Source organism: Anomaloglossus baeobatrachus, unplaced genomic scaffold (assembly GCF_048569485.1).
Source record: "Anomaloglossus baeobatrachus isolate aAnoBae1 unplaced genomic scaffold, aAnoBae1.hap1 Scaffold_1026, whole genome shotgun sequence".
Taxonomy (NCBI): Eukaryota; Metazoa; Chordata; class Amphibia; order Anura; family Aromobatidae; genus Anomaloglossus; species Anomaloglossus baeobatrachus.
The window spans coordinates 3077-19817 of NW_027441855.1; the positions used below are offsets into that span (position 1 = coordinate 3077).

Below are 16741 nucleotides of genomic sequence, written 5' to 3' on the forward strand. Positions count from 1 at the left end.
TAGTGTGGCACACACGGACACATAATGCAAAGATTGAGTCATCTTCCCCCTTTTTATCTGGTGTCACGTGTGATTTTTATATTGCCCAAATTGGATACTTGCCAGTGATGAGTTTGAATGAGCATCACATGGTTGAAACAAAATGGTTTACTTACAATTTTTTGAAAGGTGCCAACAATTTTGTCCAGCCCATGTTTGGGGTTGTGTGTGAAATTATGTCCAATTTGCCTTTTACCCCAGATTTTTTATGTTGTTCCATACAAAGGAAATAAACGTGTATAACAAAACATGTGTAATTGCAATAATTTTCTGTGAGAATTACTTCCTTTTCTAGAACAATATCAAGGGTGCCAACACTTTCGGCTATGCCTGTAGGTGATGAACCTTTCCAACTACTGATGAAGTTTACTGTATCAAGAACAGGAGAACTCACCACAACAGAGCTCTCCATGACACATCAGGAAGTGAATTACAGAAGAAAGTTTTTACCTTTACTTTGGCTGTCAGCATTTCCATAGCTTCTTTCTCTCTTCTTAGGTCATCCATTTTCTTTTCTTTCTCTTGTAAGAGTTTCAGTTTTTCCTCTGCCACCAAACTGTGGTCTTCTATGATGGCCTTCTTCTCAATTTCAAGCTTCTCCTGCTGCTCTCGCCAATAGTCTTCTTTATCTTCCACCTCATCTTCTCCCTCACCAGAGTCTCCATCTTCATCGTCCTCTCCAGCTACATCTACACCAAATCTTCTTTTTCCCCTTTTGCGTCTTTTACCCACAACCCTTTTCTCCAGCTGGGCCTTGAGCCGTGCAATCTCTTCTTGGAATTCCCTTAATAACGCATCTTTTGGGTCTTCATTGACTCTGGGTTTGTTCTTGATGTTTTTGGCACGGTTGGAGTAACGTAGAGTGGTTAGGGTCTCCTCAACGTTATATGAAGCAGGGCCAATATTTGCGACCATGACCGTTTTGGCATTGCCGCCCAAAGAGTCCTGCAACAACCTGGTAAGTTTGGAATCCCTGTATGGTATGTGGGTGCTCTTGCCATCCACGAGGGCAGATATCACATTTCCTAGTGCAGAGAGGGACAGGTTAATTTTTGTAGCCTCTTTGAGCCTTTCTCCTTGGGCCCCGGTCTTTGTTTGCCGTTCACTTCCGGCCAAGTCTACCAGATTTAACTTTCCAACGCGGATATGGTTTTCCCCGTCCAACCCGAGCTCACTGCACTCAATGGTAATCATAAAAATGGCATGTGAACGGGAACTGTGCTCATTCATGTTCGTTGCTCCAACTGAGCGGTTCTGGTTCCCCACATTCATGACGTGCTCGATCTCTTTCACACTCTTGGTGACAAAAGAGGACAGATCCTTTACATAGACACCGGTGTCGGGTCTTTCTTTCAGTTCCAGCCGCTTAGACTGGTCTTTAGAGAGAAGATCTCTGATCTCCTCCTGATAGATCTCTAGATATGAAGCTCTCACCAGGTACTGTTGGTTCTGGGACCTTGAAATGTGTGTGAAGATGTGATCAAATGAGTTTGGTATGACCCCCCTATTCTCGAGGTCGCCCCTTAACCCTTCCATCGTGTACGTTTTCCCAGTGCCTGTCTGGCCATATGCAAAAATGGTTCCGTTGAAGCCAAGTAAGACTGAATCCACCAGAGGCCTGAATGTCTCATCGTAAAGCTCCACCTGTTTAGAGTTACCGTCGTAGACGGCGTCAAAGGTAAAGGTTTTCGGCAGCTCATTAGAGGCTCCTTTCTGAATCCTTACTGCCACTTGACCAAGCTTTACGTCCACATCTACTACTTTATCAAACCCAGCAGCTGTCTCCTTGCTGTTCATGGGCCGACATCGCACCACAACTCGCACAGACTCAGAGCTCTTTGATTTGGACATTTTGTAACGTTTCGATGGGTCTGGAACGCCAGAACACTGCACAGGTCTTCCAACTACCACCCTAAAAGCAAGAAAGAGAACACATAAAAAAATAAAATGGATTATATTGTGAGCGTAACGCAAGTGAATCTAAAAGTGGAGGTTGTGAATCCTGCATTCCTGCATGTGATTTGGCATGTAGTGTATTACATAGCGGCTCTGCACAACATCTGTCATCTCTGTGGGGAGCGCCTGTTCAAGGTCAGTGTGCCAGCAAAGTGGGTCACAGGAGAGGAAGAGCAGAGGAAGAGACAATAATAGCTGTCGCTATGCACAGAGCCAACCAAATACAGCTACATACAGGTGTATTACTATTAAAGGGCCAGTAACCCCAAATTCAGCAGCTTGAAACATTATAAAAGCAGTGGACGATATCTGTGACACCCATGAATGTAAACGTCCCTAGACGTTCTCATCACTGAAGACGTGGGGCATAAAGTATTGATCATTGAGCCAGGGAGGTTCTATCTTATGATCCAGTGCTGGATCCTACCGGCTAAGGGGTGCTTCACACATAGCGAGATCGCTACCGAAATCGCTGCTACGGCACGGTTTTGGTGACGCAACAGTGACCTCATTAGCGATCTCGCTGTGTGTGACACTGAGCAGCGATCTGGCCCCTGCTGCGAGATCGCTGCTCGTTACACACAGCCCTGGTTCGTTTTCTTCAAAGGCGCTCTCCCGCTGTGACACACAGATCGCTGTGTGTGACAGCGAGAGAGCGACGAAATGAAGCGAGCAGGGAGCAGGAGCCGGCATCTGGCAGCTGTGGTAAGCTGTAACCAGGGTAAACATCGGGTAACCAAGGTGGTTACCCGATATTTACCTTAGTTACCAGCCTCCGCAGCTCTCACGCTGCCTGTGCTGCCGGCTCCGGCTCTCTGCACATGTAGCTGCAGTACACATCGGGTTAATTAACCCGATGTGTACTGTAGCTAGGAGAGCAGGGAGCCAGCGCTAAGCAGTGTGCGCGGCTCCCTGCTCTCTGCACATGTAGCTGCAGTACACATCGGGTTAATTAACCCGATGTGTACTGTCGCTAGGAGAGCAAGGAGCCAGCGCTAAGCAGTGTGCGCGGCTCCCTGCTCTCGCGGTTATGATCGCTGCTGCGTCGCTGTGTTTGACAGCTAAGCAGCGATCATAACAGCGACTTACAAGGTCGCTGTTACGTCACAGAAAATGGTGACGTAACAGCGACCTCGTTGTCGCTGTCGCTTAGCGTGAACCAGCCCTAACATTGCTCCTGCCATCTGCTAAAGGAGCCTCATTAGCATATTGGAGAGGGCAAACAAGCCAATCAGAAAAAGTAAAAGAGATCACATGTCAGCACTTCCAACCTATCGTTATGGGCTAAGCTAAGCATACAAAAGGTGTCTTCTGAGATACTAAGGGTACCTTCACACTTAGCGATGCAGCAGCGATCCGACCAGCGATCTGACCTGGTCAGGATCGCTGCTGCATCGCTACATGGTCGCTGGTGAGCTGTCAAACAGGCAGATCTCACCAGCGACCAGTGAACAGCCCCCAGCCAGCAGCGACGTGCAAGCGACGCTGCGCTTGCACGGAGCCGCCGTCTGGAAGCTGCGGAGACTGGTAACTAAGGTAAACATCGGGTATGGTTACCCGATGTTTACATTAGTTACCAGTGTGAGCAGGGAGCAGGGAGCCGCGCACACTGAGCGCTGGCTCCTTGCTCTCCTAGCTACAGTACACATCGGGTTAATTAACCCGATGTGTAATGCAGCTACATGTGCAGAGAGCAGGGAGCCGCGCACACTGCTTAGCGCTGGCTCCTTGCTCTCCTAGCTGCTGTACACATCGGGTTAATTAACCCGATGTGTACAGCAGCTACATGTGCAGAGAGCCGGAGCCGGCACTGGCAGCGTGAGAGCTGCAGAGGCTGGTAACTAAGGTAAATATCGGGTAACCACCTTGGTTACCCGATGTTTATCTTGGATACAGCTTACCTCAGCTGTCAGACGCCGGCTCCTGCTCCCTGCTCGCTTCATTTGTCGCTCTCTTGCTGTCACACACAGCGATCTGTGTGTCACAGCAGGAGAGCGGCTTTGAAGAAAACGAACCAGGGCTGTGTGTAACGAGCAGCGATCTCGCAGCAGGGGCCAGATCGCTGCTCATTGTCACACACAGCGAGATCGCTAATGAGGTCACTGCTGCGTCACAAAAAGCGTGACTCAGCAGCGATCTCGGCAGCGAGCTCGCTGTGTGTGAAGCACCCCTAACTGATCTAGAAAGCTGACAGAGGATCAGATAAGTAATGTAAGTACACAGTGACTACACCAGCGGAATACTGAGTGCAGCTCTGGAGAATACTATAGGATGTAACCCAAAATACGTACAGGATAAGTAAGGTAACGTATGCACACAGTGACTGCAATCAGCAGATTAGTGAGTGCAGCTGTGGAGTATAATACAGGATGTAACTCAGGATAAGTACAGGATAAGTCGTGTAATGTAAGTACACAGTGACCCCAGCAGAATAGTGAGTGCAGCTCTGGAGTATAATCTAATATATAAAGCTGTGTGTGTGTGTGTGTGTGTGTGTGTGTGTGTGTGTGTGTGTGTGTGTGTGTCCGGGATTGGCATCTGCACTGTCGCAGCTACAGCCACAAAATTTAGCACATTAAAAAACACGTCTGGACCCCGAGAGCGTCATAGGTTATGTTGTGAGGTGAAATTTTAACCCCGCACGTTCCAATTTACCAATCAATTTTAATCTAATAATGGGGAAAAAGTGAAACGAAAAAAGTGGGGGGGGGGGGGGGGGGGGGGGGGGGGGGGGGGGGGGGGGGGGGGGGGGGGGGGGGGGGGGGGGGGGGGGGGGGGGGGGGGGGGGGGGGTGAAACGAAAAGTGTTGGGGGAAAATGGACAGCTGCCAGATGTGAACAAGGGGGACTTAAAGAATGAGAGCGATAGCGCCAAAGAGTATTTACCATACAGCTGCTAAGGTGGGGCCCCGGCATGGGATACTCACCACACTCGGGGATATGAACACACACACAATATGCGCCACACACTACCACGTGCTTGAACACATATACCACCCTCAGCACACATCTCACCACACATACACCAACCTCGCCACATAATCGCCCTAAACACACACAAGTCTGGTATTAGCCTTCACAAATAAAAATCTGATTAATAAGCAGCCAAACTACAAGAACAACAAATGTACCATATAGGAAATATGGCAGCTGTCAGTCACATGACATGTCTATATGTGTATGTGTGAGCTAATATATACTGTCAGGGGGAGGGCTTTCTGTCGCCTGGAGATTTATCAGGCTGCCAATAGCAACCAATCACAGCTCAGCTTCTATTTTGCTACAGTTAATTAACCTGAGCTCTGATTGGTTAATATAGTCAACAAAAGGACTTTCTCAGTATAAAAAAGCTTGTGTGAGGTAATAGGATGTCAGTTAGGGTGTGTTGGTGGAAAGGCTGATGTCAGTCACATTACCTCTATGTGAGAGGATGTAGAAACTGTAAGTTACAGACTATTTTACCACAATAATGCCTCATAAGAAAAGGAATTCCTTGGCACGAATGTCAGCTGAAGCAAAAAGAAAAGCTGCATTACGGGCCAACGAAAAATGTGAAGACCGAGAAGCAAGGCTGTCACACATGACAACAGCAGCTGCTTCATCAAGAGCCAATGAACTTTCTGAGGAGAGGGAAGTGAGGATTGCAGACAAGAGAACAAGAGCTGCTTCCTCAAGGGCCAAAGAACTTTCTGAGGAGAGGGAAGCGAGGCTTGCAGACAAGAGAACAAGAGCTGCTTCCTCAAGGGCCAAAGAACTTTCTGAGGAGAGGGAAGCGAGGCTTGCAGACAAGACAACAAGAGCTGCTTCCTCAAGAGCCAATGAGTCATCTCAGCAGAGAGAAGGCCGACTTTCCACTGAGAATTGCTATTTCTTCCACCAGGGCACAGGAAATGGTTGGAGATTTGAAACATGTTGCCTTTTGTTACTAGTCAGACATAAACTATCAGGATCATCCTAAAGTTCAGATAGGAAAAATGGATGTGGTCTGCATGTACTGCAGTGCCCTGAAATGGAAAGATGAACCGCCAGGTTTATGCTGTGCAAATGGCAAGATAAAACTTCCACCTCTCCTGTCACCACCCGATCCCCTAAAGTCTCTGATGACAGGTACCAGTACAATATCAATACATTCTATTTTGTTAACAGCAGTTATTAACCCGGGCGAAGCCGGGTAGTACAGCGAGTACAAGATATAACAGGATCAGTACAGGATAAGTCGTGTAATGTATGTACACAGTGACTGCACCAGCAGAATAGGGAGCACAGCTCTGGAGTATAATACAGGATAACAGGATAAGTCGTGTAACACACAGAGTCCACCAGCAGAATTGTGAGTGCAGCTCTGGAGTATAATGCAGGATGTAGCTCAGCATGAATACAGTGAATACAGGATAAGTAATGTAATGTAATGTGTGTACACCGTGTCTCCAGCAGCAGAACAGTAAGGCTATGTGCGCACTAGAAAAGTGATTTTTCTCAAGAAAATTTCTTGAGAAACTTCTGGGAGTTGAGGATTACCGCACCTGCGGTAAAAAAACCGCACCAAATCCGCGGGAAAAACGCATGCGTTTTTGCTGCTGTTTTGCCGCAGGTTGGTCCCTGCGTTTTTTTTATGCTGAACAGAAATAAATAATATAGATAATAGATAGATAATCGATATATAGACAGATAATGGATAGAGGGAAAGATGGATAGATAGATAGATAGATAGATGAGAAAGACCTATATAATGTCCCACCCCCCTGCATATTCTAAGCTGGCACCCTTTAGTGACTTTCATGTGGCAGTAAAGGGTGCCTAGCCTTGTATTTAGCCAAAAAAATAAATAATTAAAAAAAAATGACGTGAGGTCCCCCCCATCTTTTGTAGCCAGCTAGGGTAAAGCAGACGGCTGCAGCTTGCAGACCACAGCTGCAGCTTCACCTTGGCTGGTAATCCAAAACAGAGGGCACCCCATGCTGTTATTTTACATTAAGTAAATAATTTAAAACAAAAAACGTGGGGTCCCCCCATATTGAATCACCAGCCAAGGTAAAGCGGACAGCTGGGGTCTGATATTCTCAGACTAGGGAGGTCCACTGTTATTGGACACTCCCCAGCCTAAAAATAGCAGGCCGCAGCCGCCCCAGAAATGGCGCATCCATTAGACGTGCCAATCCTGGCGCTTCGCCCCAACTCATCCCGTTGCCCTGGAGCGGTGGCAAACGAGGTAACATATGGGGTTGATGCCAGATGTGTAATGTCACCTGGCATCAAGCCCTGGGGTTCGTGATGTCAGGCGTCTATCAGATACACCAACCCAGTCAGTAAGAAATAAAAAATAGACAACAAAAAAAGTTTTATTTGAAAAAACACGCCCCACATTCCCTCTTTCACCAATTTATTGACAAGGACAATCAAATCCGGGTCCGGCGTAATCCAATAAGGTAGGGGGGGGGGTGTCCCACGACGATCCATACCATAGTCACGGTCCCAGTAAGTGAAGAACAGAATGTTTCCCATTGGCTGGGAGAGCAATGCAGTGACCTGAGCTATCATCAATTGGTCAGCCCAGGTCACTGCAGGGGATGCCGAGCGCTGCTGTCAGGAGGATAGATGAGATCATTACCTGCTGTGCTGATCTCCTGCAGTCCTGCCATCAGCGCTGTCACTGCCTTCTATGCCCGCCGCGTTGTCAGCAGTATCGCGAGAGCCCGTGACGTCACCGCTAGTGACAGTCTCGGGCCGCTCGCAAGACGGGCATAGACTGCAGTGACGTCAGGAGGCAGGAGATCGTCACAGCAGGTAATGATCTCATCTCACCTCCTGACAGCAGCGCCTGTCAACCCCGCGGCTGCCAGCACTGCTGTGTGTCAGTGTCTGCCTGCGCTGCAGCGTGACAAGCCGCTGACACTGCGGGCAGACACTGACACTGCTGTGCCGGCAGCCGCGCGGCGCGGGACAGACTGCACGGGCACCGGGAGGTCACACGGAAGTGCTTCTGTGCGGCGTCCAGGGAGTGTGACGTCTGTGTTTACTCTGCTTCGCCTCCTCTTCCTGGCATAATGACATCACTCCCTGCAAAATCGCAGGCAGCGATGAGCATTACCGCAGGTAAATCGCGGCTATACCGGGGGTATACCGCACATCATTTGCTACCTGCGGTATACCCCCGGAATTTCACGATTACATTACAGTGAATGGAGTGAAATTCCGGGGGTATACTGCAGTTACCTGCGGAAATAAGTGACATGCACATTTTCTCAAGAAATTTTCTCAAGAAAATCTTCACAAAGAATTTTCTTGAGAAAAAAACGCAGCGTGCGCACAGCTATTTTTTGCCATAGGTTTTGCAGGGAAATGTCTGCAGAAAGATGTCAAACATTTCTCAAGAAATTTCCGCAGCAAAACCGCGGGTAAATCCGCGGGTAAAATGGCCTAGTGCGCACAGGGCCTAAGTGCAGCTCTCAGCGATAATACAGGATGTAACTCAGGATCAGTACAGGATACGTTGTATAATGTATGTACACAGTGACTGCACCAGCAGAATAGTGAGCACAGCTCTGGAGTATAATACAGGATAAGTCGTGTAATGTACACAGGGACTCCACCAGCAGAATAGTAAGTGCAGCTTTCGTGGATAATGAAGAACATAGCTCACCATCAATACAGGATAAGTAATGCAATGCATGTACACAGTGACTCCACCACAAGAATAGGAAGTGCAGCTCTGGAGTATAATACAGGATGTAATTCAGGATCAGTACTGGATAAGTAATGTAATGTATGTACACAGTGACTTCCCCAGCAGAATAGTGAGTGCAGCTCTGGAGTATAATACAGGATGTAACTCAGGATCAGTAGTGGATAAGTAATGTATGTACACAGTGATTCCACCAGCAGAATTGTGAGTGCAGCTCTGGAGTATAATGCAGAATGTAGCTCAGCATGAATACAGGATAAGTAATGCAATGTATGTACACAGTGTCTCCACCAGCAGAATAGTGAGCGCAGCTCTGGAGTATAATACAGGATGTAACTCAGGATCAGTACAGGATAAGTAATGCATGTACACAGTGACTGCACCAGCAGAATAGTGAGTGCAGCTCTGGAGTATAATAAGGATAAGTCATGTAATGTATGTACACACATATATTAGTAATAACTAAAAAGCTAAGCCGGTATCATTATTTAGAACCTGATCCCCCATTGTATCTGTACACCCATTTGCTAGTCTCATTATTTTCCAGATAATAATCAGGCATCATATTCCTCCCCACCAGAGCATACATACTCCAGAATGATACCGCTGGCACTATGTATTGATCAGAGCAGCCGATGTAGGACTATATAGTATAATAAATGTACATTTGCATTATGGGGACTCGCTTCCCCTCTTAGGTTACATGGGTGTCTCGCCATCCAGCCTTGGTGAAGTCATCAGGCAGAAAATACTTTACCTTTAAAGCCAGGGCTGTGGAGTCGGTAAGCCAAACCTTCGACTCCGACTCCTCAAATTCTCTTGCACCGACTCCGACTCCGGCTCCGACTCCGACTCCGGCTCCGACTCCGACTCCTACATATATTGCTTATAGTTAGGTGAAAAATTTATTGTAGTACATGAATATGTGTATGTGAACATCAGACATTTAATAATTTTTATGATACAATAATCAAGATATTTGGATAGAACATAAAATATATTTATTGGAATACAACTTTAGAACACAAAAAACTGTAATAAATTGTAAATATGTAATACACTATGTAATATACAGTAGATTACATATATATCTTGTGTGTGTATATACACTGTATGTATATATATATATATATATATATATATATATATATATATATATTACATATTTACAATTTATTAGTTTTTTGTGTTCTAAAGTTGTATTCCAATAAATATTTTATGTTCTATCCAAATATCTTGATTATTGTATCATAAAAATTATTAAATGTCTGATGTTCACATTGTACTACAATAAATTTTTCACTTAAATATAAGCATTATACTAAATGTTATTATTTAGTAAAATATTCAGCACATTCTGCATTGCACTCCTGTCCCCAATTTATTATATATTTTAGGAGTCGGAGTCGGTGCATTTTATACCGACTCCGACTCCGACTCCGACTCCACCAAAATGAGCTCCGACTCCGACTCCGACTCCACGACTCCGACTCCGACTCCACAGCCCTGTTTAAAGCTTGTGCTTGTAATAATGGCCTTTTGGGAGTTCAGAAAACATATTTGTGCAGCGTATGATGTCCTCAGCACTGAACGGACCTGTAATCAGCGCACATGATGATTCTGCAAAGACGCCGATGATTGGACTGAGACAGCGTCACTAGAATCCTCATCTGCTGATCGCAGGACCAATTCCCAGGCAGGGCTCTTAAAGGGCCGGTAACACACATCTGATTAGCATCCACTCTGAAAATCTTTAGGCTACATGCGCATGCTGCAGTTTTGTTGTCATAAAAAAAAACTGCACCATTGAGACATGAAAATTGCACCAAAAACTGCACCTTGTCCCAGAGAGCCTGGAAGAAAAAAAAAATGCTTGTAATGATGGTGCGTTTTTGGCAATTCTGATTTGATTTTTTTTCTGAAAAATAGTGATGGGCGGATTGTAAAGTCCGACCCCTGTAGGTTGAAAGGCACCCGAGTGCCGGGCCCAGGCCGGAATGCTCAGGGAATTGCAGGTACTGATCCGGATTAGGCACTCGGGAAATAAAAACAGAGTAAAAATAAATAAAATAAAGAATATATATATATATATATATATATATATATATATATATATATATATATATATATATATATATATATATATATATATATATATGTGTGTGTGTAAAGCAAGGGCGCTATACTTACAAAGTCTCTGGCACAGCTGTAACTGCTCCAGCGACTGATCATTCTCCTTCCAGGGCTGCTCATTAGGCTCATGCACATTCACTTTCTCCGCCCATCGGTGTCTGTGATTGGCTGCAGTCAGACAGCGCCCCCACCTGTGTGACAGCCTGTCTGACGCTTTCAAATACAGACGTGGTCTGCGGGTCTATAGCATACAGTAAAAAATAAATAAAAAAATTGTCATAGGTCCTCCCATATTATGATACCCAGCACAGATAAAAGCCACTGCTTCAGGCTGCAGCCCCCAGCCATGTGCTTTTCTTGGCTGTGTATCAAAATAGGAGGAACCACATGCGGCTTTTTTTTTTAAATTTAAATAATTTTTATTAAATAAAAAAAAATAACGGCGAGCGGTCCCTTCCAATTTTGATATCTAGCCAAGATGAAACCAGAGAGCTGGGTGCTGGTATTCTCAGGTTGGGGAGACCCATGCTTATTGGGTGCCCCCAGCCTTAAAATATCAGCCTGCAGCCGCCTAGGATTGTCAGATCTATTAGATGCGATAGGCCCAACACTTAACCCCGCTCTTCTGGATTGCGCTGGTACAGTGGCAATCAGGGTAATAAGGCGTTAATGTCAGTTCACAGTTGACACTAAGCCCTAGATTAGTAATGGGAGGAGTCTATGAGACCCCCCCATTACTAATCTGTAAGTGAAAACAAATAAACACAAACACCTAAAAAATCCTATAATTTGAAATAAAATACAAAAAAAACACCCTCTTATTAACTCCCAAAACATCCCTGCAGGTCCGACGAAATCCACACAAGGTCCCACGATGATTCCAGCTCTGCTATATCTGAATCACAGCGTGCGATCATGGTACATGACCATACGCTGTAAATTCAGGCAGAGACTAAGCAGCGATCAGCAGTGGTGACGTCACTCAGGTTAGTCGCGGCGCCACAGCAGGATGTTCCCACAGTCCTCCACCTGTGACCGCAGGTAACTTGACCTCAGGTAACTTCAGTGACCTCACCTAAGTTCATTGAGGTCGCATGAGGTCAGGTTACCTGCAGTCACAGGTATTGGACCTTGAGAACTCCCAGCTGTGGCTAACCTGTGTGACGTCACCGCTCACCGCTGCTCATCCTCTGCCTGAATTTACAGTGTGCGGTCATGTACCATGATTGCGCACTGTGAATCAAATGTAGCAGAGCTAGAGTCATCGTGGGACCTCGTGTGTATTACGTCGGACCTGCAGGGGTGTTTTGGGGGTTAATAAAGTGGCGAAGAGGGTTTTTTTTGTATTCTATATCAAAGGATTTTTTCAGTGTTTGTGTTTATTTCTTTTCACTTACAGATTAGTAATACAGGGGGGTCTCAGATGCTTCCCATTACTAATCTAGGGCTTAGTTTCAGCTGTGTGCTGACATTAACCCCTAATTACCGATTGCTACCGCACCAGGTAAATTTTTGAAGAGTCGGGTAAAGTGCTAGGGTTGTTGCATCTAATGGATGCAACAATCCTAGGTGGCTGCAGGCTGCTATTTTTAGGCTGGGGGGCCCAATAAGCATAGGTCTCCTCAGCATGAGAATAGCAGCCACCAGCTGTCTGGCTTTAGCTTGGCTGGGTATCAAAATTTGAGGGTGGACCTCCTAACATTTTTTAAAAATTATTTGTTTAAATAATTAAAAAAAGACGTATGCGGTTCCTATTATTTTGATACACAACCAAGATAGGCACACGGCTGGGGGCTAGAGCCTGTAGCCGCGGCTATATCTGTGCTGGGCATCATAATGGGGGGGAATTGCACGCCAATTTTTTTTAAATTTATTTTTACTGTACACTATAGAACCGCAGACCGAGTCTGTGACTGGAAGCTTCAGACACACTGTTACTCAATGTGAGGGTGCGTCTGACTGCAACCAGACACCAGTGGATGCCTCGCTGACCCTGAGTCGGTGGGGGATTGATTTGCGAGTCTTTCCATCACTAGTGAGAAAGAGGGATAAAATGCAAAAAGAATGAATATGCTGCAGTTTGTCAGACGTTTGTGACAAACTGCAGACAAAAAAAACTGCAACGTGCGCACAGAAAAATTGAATTCTCATAGATTTTGCGGGGAAGTCAAAAGTGAGAACTGTTTGACAACAAAACTGCACCAAAAACGCGACCAAAAAAAACGCAGCATGCGCATATGGCCTTATATGCACAAGGCCTGATTTATCATTTGTGATTTTTTTTAGCTAGGTTTTTTTTGTCGTGCGGCATTCCCTTACATTTTCTGGCCCAAATTCTTCAAATTGACGCATGTATTTCATGAATTATATGCAACGGCAAAAATGGTCTTTATTTTTGGCTCTAACCTTTTTTGCCACTTTTTATGGCAAAAAGTCATGTTTTGCAAAATATCGCAATGTTTTTTGGCATAAATACAATCACTCCAAGAGGGGCGGACTGGAGTACATTGCGACAATTTATGCGACTTTTCAAAAAAGTCATAAATGAAGAATTACAATTTGTTAACCGTAAAAAAAAAATCTATTCTTACCTGGAAACCATCAGTAAGCAGAGTATCTGCCAAAATGTATATGTGTTATTGAGACATTTAGCAGGGGTGTTAATAAGCTAATCACACCAGATCATGTTCACACTGCTGGACGTCATAAGTTCACATTTTGTGGCCATGGTCCGTTTTTGGCCACAATTTTCCATGATGGTGGCAAAAGCGCATTGTTTTTGCCATTGGTTTTCTGAACGTACATGAAGAACAGAATAATAGGAAACGGGATTGGCTGGAATTCTGGAGCGTCAGATTTTGCATTAAATGCATGTGGCAGTATCTCTGTGATTAAGGCCAATTTCACACGTCCATGAAACACGGACTATGCGCAGATCGGGCCACAGCCTCACATCCCCCCAGGCTGAGCCCAACATCACCCAGTACAAGCCCCACGTCCCTCGATCCCGAGCCCCACGTCCCTCGATCCCGAGCCCCACGTCCCCCAACCTGAATCTGCTGTCTCATAGGTATATATGAAGCAGTTAGTAGAGTCAAGGAACTAGCGGACTGGCCGGGTCTTCCAATCCGAGCACGATCCATGAACAGAGAGCATGCAAAACTGGTCTTATTAACATACACCGAGTTGTCCATTCTACGGGACACGTGACCTCTTACAAATCTGTGCTTTCATGAACAAAAATGAGACATTTGACCCCTGAATGCAGCACAAAATCAAGAGATCAAAAGGGGTCTCAATTGCTGATACATGATACAATTGAATATAATGCCACCATAAACATTCTTTTAAACTGCTTTTATTGGAAAAATGCATAAAAATCAGCCAGAATCATGGCAGGTGAAGTAAAACAATTTTTTTAAATACCGTATTTTTCGCTTTATAAGACGTACTGGATTATAAGACGCACCCCAAATTTAGACATAAAAAAGGTAAAAAAATAAAAATGGGGTCCGTCTTATACTCCGGTGTTCTCTTATCGGAGGGGGACAGCAGTGGTGGTGAAGCGGGGTCACAGGAGGCAGATTGTGCTGGCAGGCGCAGCGGGGTCCGTGGTGGCGGGGTCCGTGGTGGCGGGAGCCGCGGCGGGGTCCGTGGTGGCGGGAGCCGCGGCGGGGTCCGTGGTGGCGGGAGCCGCGGCGGGGTCCGTGGTGGCGGGAGCCGCGGCGGGGTCCGTGGTGGCGGGAGCCGCGGCGGGGTCCGTGGTGGCGGGAGCCGCGGCGGGGTCCGTGGTGGCGGGAGCCGCGGGTAAGTGGTGCAGCAGGCCGATGCGGTGAGTGTCTGTGTCCGCGGCCCCGGTTCAAATGATGGCGCCTGGAGCGGCGCGTGCGCAGATGGAGCTCTCATCAAAGAGGCAGTCGGATGCCTGTGTGCGGGTGGCAGCAGGGTGCCTGTGCCTGGGAGGCAGACGGGTACCTGTCAGTGCCGGCTGCCGCTCGCACGCAGGCACAGGCACCCGACTGCCGCCCACACGCAGGCACAGGCACCCGACTGCCGCCCACACGCAGGCACAGGCACCCACCTGAGGTCCACCTCCTGTAAACTTTCTGCTTGCCTGGGAGATTGAGTCAGTCTGTTGGAGAACTTGAAGAAAGAAGATTGATCCTCTGGGAGGGAATAGCTGAGGCTGCGGCCAGCATGCCAGAGAGACTGAGAAAACTCCATTTGCCTGGAAAAGGACTGCTGGAGGATGGTGACTGATCCCTGGGACATTTATGCCATTACTGGACAATTTTACCATCTGATTTGTCGATTATTGCATGGATTGTTTGATTTGCTTGGAATAAATGCTTATTGGATTGTACAGCCATCTCTCGCTCTGTTGATCGTGTGATACGGGAGAAGGACCCCGTCACATGGGGTTATTGCATTTATAGGTCTATAATCAGGTCCATTTTCCTTGGTCATCACTTTATAAAATCAAGAGATCAATTTTCCTTGGATCATTTTTGGTGCAAATCTACATTATGAGAGAATCGACTGATCGGAACAGCTTTAAACGAGGCAGGGTCATCGGGACATCAATTTTTCAGAAGCAGACACTGGCGTTTTCTCGAGTAACAATGTCAAATGTAGGCTTGTGTGATTAATCAGATTAATCCACATTTCAATAACGAAGAACGAATGATTTTCATTACAAAAACCTCTAATATCAGCAGTGCTTGCAATAAGGTGAGCAGGTGGCCGGGGAAGAGGGCACAGCAGCACAGTAATCATAAAGGTGAAATGTAAAGGTGTGTGACGGCTGATATGGCCAATGTCCCCAGTAGTCCAAGCCTTAAGTTATATATTTGAAACCAGAAGTTTCCATTCTCTATAAAGACACATCTGCATGTTTTTCTCACTCTCTGACATGAAATCAGAATAAACCTTTCCTGTTTTAGGTCAATTAGTATTACCAAAATTATTTACATTTGCCAAATGCCAGAAAAATAATAGAGAATGTTTTAAGGAATTTTTATTACTTTCTGCAAAGTCAAAAGTGTACATACTTTTCATTAGTATTTGGTATGATTGCCCTTAAACTGTATGACTTGGGTGAAATGTTTTGGATATACGTCCAGAAGCTTCAGACAATAATTGGTAGGAATTTGGGCCCATTCCTCCTGACAGAATTGGTGTAACTGAGCCATGTTTGTAGGTTGCTTTGCTCGCACCTGCCTTTTCAAATTTGCCCATAAATTTTCAATAGGATTGAGATCAGGGTTTTGTGATGGCCACTCCAAAACATTGATTGTTATCCTGAAGCCACTTTGTAACCAGTTTGGCAGTATGCTTCGGTTATTGTCCATTTCGAAGACCCATTTCCACCCAAGCTTTAAGTTCCTGGCTGATGTCTTCAGATGTTTCTTCAGTATTGCCACATAATTATCTTTCTTCACGATGCCATCTATTTTGTGAAATGCACCAGTCCCACAGCAAAGAAACCCCACAACATGATGCTGCCACCCCCGTGTTTCACAGTTGGGATGGTGTTCTTAGGCTTCAAACCTTCTCCCTTTTTTCTCCAAACATAAAGATGGTCATTATGGCCAAACAGTTCAATTCTAGTTTCATCAGACCACAGGACATGTCTCCAGAAATTAAGGTTTTTGACCTGTGTGCATTTACAATCATTAATCTGGCTTTTTTCTGTTTCTTTTGGAGTAATGGCTTCTTGCTGGCAGAGTGGCCTTTCAGCCTATGTTGATAAAATATTTGTTTCACTGTGGATAATGACACAATCTCACCAGCTTCCGCCAGTATCTTCACAAGGTCTTTTGCTTTTGATCTTGGGTTCATATGCATATGTCTGACAAAATTACATACATCTCTGGTACACAGAACCCGTCTTATTCCTGAGTGGTATGATGGCTGGACATTCCCATCTTGT

General features: G+C 45.8%; 1 pseudogene; it reads right to left on the reverse strand.

The window, feature by feature from the left end:
• Positions 1-489: 489 nt before the first annotated feature.
• Positions 490-1947, reverse strand: LOC142260409 (kinesin-like protein KIF3B pseudogene; annotated as a pseudogene).
• Between the last annotated feature and the right edge of the window lie 14794 nt (positions 1948-16741).